At 39.7% G+C, this 5270-nt stretch overlaps 1 long non-coding RNA gene across 1 annotated transcript; it reads left to right on the top strand.

Moving 5' to 3' along the window:
• The first annotated feature begins 1948 nt into the window (after positions 1–1948).
• On the top strand, positions 1949–2808 carry LOC128290223 (uncharacterized). Its single transcript, XR_008279869.1, has 2 exons — positions 1949–2060; positions 2775–2808. It is a non-coding gene; the product is annotated as an uncharacterized LOC128290223 (long non-coding RNA).
• Positions 2809–5270: the final 2462 nt, after the last annotated feature.

Here is a 5270-nt window from a genome sequence, read left to right as displayed (position 1 = left end):
TTGAAAGAGGTTAGCTTTTGGGGCACGTGGTGTCCGCATCGGTGTCGAGGTGGACCCGAACAAAATTTGACCATAGTCGATTGGAAACCTCAAGGAATGTTACCGAGGTTAGGAGCTTTTGGGGCTTGCGGATACTATCGACGATTTGTGAAAGGTTTTTCGATGATAGTTGCACCGATGACAAAACTACTTCAAAAGATGTTAAGTTCGAGTGGTGAACATTTGTCAAGAAAGTTTCGATCGACTAAAAACTGTTTAACCGAGGCCCGGTACTAGTACAACCGGTCCGGTAAAGAGTTTGTCATATCTGATGGCGCATCCTTGCTTGGGTTAGGTTGTGTGTTGATGCAAGAAGGTCGAGTTGTGGCTTACGCGTCGAGACAACTAAAGCCGCATGAGAGAAACTATCCGACCCATGATCTTGAACTAGCAGACCATAGTGTTCGCCTTGAAGATATGGCGGCATTACTTGTTTGGAGAAAGGTGTCACATTTATTCGGACCACAAGAGTCTAAAATATTTGATGACTCGGAGAGATTTAAACCTGCGACAAAGGCGTTGGCTTGAGTTGTTGAAAGACTATGAACTCATCATTGATTATCACCGGGAAAGGCCAACGTGGTGGCCGATGCTTTAAGTCGCAAAACCTTTGTTTGCTTTGAGAGCGATGGATGCTCATCTATCCGTTTCACCCGATGAGGTGCTAGTAGTCGAATTAGAGACCAAACCGATGGTCAATCCGAGCGGATAATTCAAATACTCGAGGATATGTTGAGATGTTGCATCCTTGAGTTTAGTGGTTCATGGGAGCGGTAATTACCTTTGATTGAATTCACTTACAACAATAGTTTTCAATCAAGTATTAAGATGGCGCCTCACGAGGCTTTATCTGATCGTAAATGCCGTACCCATTATTTTGGACTAAACTTAGTGAAAGTAAAGTCTTGAGGTTGATTTGATTAAGGATGCCGAAAGCGAAAGTTCGAGTAATTCGTGAAGGTTTGAAAGTGCCGGATCGCCAAAAGTCGTATCGGGTTTGAAAAGAAAAGACATGGAATATCGGGTTGGAGACAAGGTATTTCTCAAAGTCTCACCACGGAAGAAGGTGCTTAGATTTGGCCGTAAGGGCAAATTGAGTCCGAGATTCATCGGTCCGTATGAAATATCTGAATGAGTTGGGCGATGGCGTATCGATTAATTTTACCCCGAGCTCGAAAAGATTTACAACGTTTTCCATGTCTCGATGCTTGACGATATAGATCCGACCCATCGCACGTAATCACTCCATCGAGATTGAGATTCAACCTAATTTGAGTTATGAAGAAGAGCGGTTAGCATTCGATGCGTGAAGTAAATGAGTTGCGAAATAAGAAAATCCCATTAGTGAAGGTGGTGTGGCATAAACACGGAATTGAAGAAGCCACTTGGGAACCGAGAACTCTATGAAAGAGCGATACCCAAACCTATTTACGGTAAGATTTTGGGACGAAAATTTCTTAAGTGGGGAGAGTTGTGACATCCCTAAAGTGACCCTAGTCGGAAGCGGTTTGGGACCGCTAAACCGAATCACTAAATCATTTGAGTATGATAGTTCTTGTCTAAATATGTGAAAATGCATGTGTGAATTTTTAATTCTTTGATTTAGTTAATTTGAATGTGAATTGAAAGAAAAGGGACTCATGTGAAAGGATTCAATTATATGTGGCTAATTTTAAGAGGTTAATAAAGGAATGAAGTAAAATAAATGGAGTTGCATGTCAAATAATCCATTTGACAAGGATAGTGGCCGGCCATGACAAAATTATGGGCAAGGAAACATGTTTCCAACATGTTATGTTAGTGGGGTATGTAGAAAACAATAGAATAAAAGCTAGTAATAAAGAAAGGGAAAAAAAAAGGAAAATGATGATAGCAAAAAAAGTGTGTGGATGCCTCCCCCCCCCCATTTGCCGTGAAGTGAACAAAGAAAAAGAAAAAAAAAGTGTTCATCTTTGAACATGCTTGGCCGAATTGAAGAAGAAAGCAAGAGAAGGTTTGGTCACCCTTGAGCTTGAATTAAGGTAAGTGAGTTCATGTTAGTTCTTGAAAGGTTAGCATACTTTAAGCTAGCTACTAAAATTTCCTACTTAGCCATGTCAAAATCTTGGTTGTGTGGTAATATTGGGTAATCGGCCATGGAAGAAATTGAGGAAAAGGATTGTTGTCTTTGTGTTGTAATGAGTATTTGTGGATGGGTGAAGTTTGAGTTAGTTAAGTGTTCATGTAGATGGTTTGGGTGATAGGAAAAAAATCGAAACGTGTGTGTATGGATAGTTGCGAATGTGTGTATAGTCAAAGAAGAAATCCTTAAAGTGTCTAGTTAATTGATGTTAGGTAAATGGTGTGTGTAAATTATTCAAAATAAAATAATTGTATGAGTATTAAGGATGGTACATGAATTGGCCTTAGAAGAAATTTTAGTATAATATGCTTGGATGTTAATAGGTTATTGCTTTAATGACCGGGTGTGTCAAGGGATAATGCATGGACTAATTGATTAATATGTGTTAAGGGAAGGTGAATAAATGTCTATTTGATAAGCTATATATATATTAGGCTATGAAGGCTGAAGGTTAAGTCATAGAGATTTTGGTGATATTCATATTCGGTCATAAGGGTTATATGTGTAACTTGGCTATGTGGGTTCTGAGTTAAGGTAAATTGCTTATTTGATATGGGTATTCGCCATAAGCTAGCATGATGGGACTTTAATAAGATAAATTTGTTTGAATTAGCCCAAGAGCTTAGAGGATCGAAGTTGGACAAGGGGAAAGAAAAAGTAATTGAATAGCCGTTGAAGACATTCGACAACATCCGAGGTAAGTCATTAAGCATATATTTGGTATTGATTTAAATGATCATAATATATATGCAATTGTGTTTAATGAATTGATGTGTAAATGGAAATGTATGTGTATGGAATGATGCCATCGTTGAATGTATAAAGGTGGTAAATTGCATAAAGTATTGGTCTCGGCACTAAGTGTGCGGGTATAAATGGACACGGTGACAAGATTGGCACTAAGTGTGCGGGTATAAATGGACACGGTGACAAGATTGGCACTACGTGTGCGGGTTTAAAATTGTACAGCACTAAGTGTGCGAATTTGATTATATAGCACTATGTGTGCGAGCTGATTTTATAGCACTAAGTGTGCGGATTCACTATATGCTCTTGCATTACAATTGGCACTGAGTGTGCGACATTATCGAGTTAATCTCGGACAGCGGATCGGGTAAGTACCTTGAGCTCATGACGAATAGGCAATATGTTCATGCTCGGGGTTGAGCTTGGTAAGCTTTAAATCTATGTGATGATTGCAATTGTGTGATTGTGGTGAAAATGAGTTAGTGTGTGAAAATGCCTCAAATATCTTATCGTGTAGAATATGAAATGTGGATGTATGACTTGGTATGAGATTGAACCGAAAGGTCAGGAATTATGGTATAGTTTGGTATGGATGAGTACCTAGCCTCGTTTATTGTTTCATGTTGTGATAACTTTATTAATGGATGGTGGTTGAATGCTTATGACTTACTGAGTTATAAACTCACTCGGTGTTTTCTTGTCACCCTTTTAGGTCTCTTGGACTCGTATTGTTTGCGTGCTCGGAACCGTCGTTGAAGTCATCACACCGGCTGGAAATCTTTTGGTATTGTCTTCGTAGTTGAACTAGGAGAACATTTGGCATGTATAGGCTATTATGTTTTGTTGAATTATGGGTTGTAAACTTTAAGCCATGTGAAAATGGCCTATGTGGTCGTTGAGTGGGATGCTAGAACCTATAGCCACGAGTCTTAGAAACTTTAATTTTGATAAGGTGGCCATAATTTGTGTCATGTATGATGGATGATTAGTAAGGTCAAGGAAAGATTTATGAAATTGGCATAGTCTACTGCAGTAACTGTTGCGGACAGCAGCAGTGATATGAGATTGAAAAATCACTAAAAATAGTAGAAGTAGAATTAAAATAGTGAATAAATTATGAAATTGGACCTTGATGAATCTATTTTCATATGGATAAAACGAAACGACCATATGAGCAGTATACTGAGAGATATTAAAGTTCTCGTGAGACAGGGCCAGAACGGTTTCTGGATCCCTGTCTCGACTTTGAAAATTTACTATAAATTATCCAGAAAGAATTAGAAGTCATGCCTTATATGTGCAGATTCCATTTTGAGTCTAGTTTCATTAGAAACAAACGACACCAGTATTAAAGCCCTGTACAGAGAGATATTTAAGTGGTAACGCGCGAAGGTCAGTGTAGTCGACCCCTGTAACATGGGTGACTTTAACTAATAAACTGTACCAATTGGCCCGACCAAAAATTCTAGAAATAAATCCATGGATGGATATATGAGTATTGTTTTAGGGAAAATTTACAGAATTGGTTTTTGAGTTCTGGAACTCGAGATATGATTTTTAAGGTAATAGTGACGCAGTTAGCTAGCCTGCCTGAAACAAAAATTTCATAATTTCCAAGAGGGAAATAAGGGAAGTAAGCCCGGTAACACCTCGTGGTCGAATCCAGTGACGGTCACAGGTTTGGGGTGTTACATTTAGTTGGTATCAGAGCTATGGTTTAGTCGGTTCTAGGACTACCATAGCGCGTGTGAGTCTAGCTATACATGCCGAATTGTTAGTGCTTAATAATGTGATGACTTCTGACGGTTGAAATTTTTGTTTTGATTAGCAATGGAACCCGGGGTAGAGAGACCCTTGGCGGATGACGTTGAAAGTGTAGCGGCTGCTCCTGCGCAAGGGACACCGCCCGTTGAGCCTCAGTCATCCGCGAATAATCAAAATGAAGGAGCGAAACAAGCCTTCTTCACCATGATGAATGAGTGGGTCGCGCAATATGCCCGAACCAATCCGGCTGTCCAATCATTCCTGAATTTAAATACTCCACCCTAAGAGCCCGCAATGCCTCCGATTCATCGATCCCGTGAGGTGAGTAAACCACCATGGACTTGATTAGGAAGCGTGGGGCGAGGAGTTCAAGGCCATAGTTCTTGATGATGCCGAAAAGGCCGAGTTACGCTCGATAACACCATTAGAGTGTTAGATGAACTATCATGCACACCGATGAATGTCTTAAGTGTGTTATATCCTTGTTGCGAGACTCGACTTACTATTGGTGGAGGACTTTAATTTCCATAGTCCCAAATGAGCGAGTTACTTGGGATTTCTTTCAATCTGAATTTGAAAGAAATACATTAGTCAGCAG

This window comes from Gossypium arboreum, chromosome 1 (genome assembly GCF_025698485.1).
Source record: "Gossypium arboreum isolate Shixiya-1 chromosome 1, ASM2569848v2, whole genome shotgun sequence".
In the NCBI taxonomy this organism is placed as follows: Eukaryota; Viridiplantae; Streptophyta; class Magnoliopsida; order Malvales; family Malvaceae; genus Gossypium; species Gossypium arboreum.
Note: the sequence above shows the minus strand (reverse complement) of the source record. Positions and strands in the feature narration are given on the sequence as shown.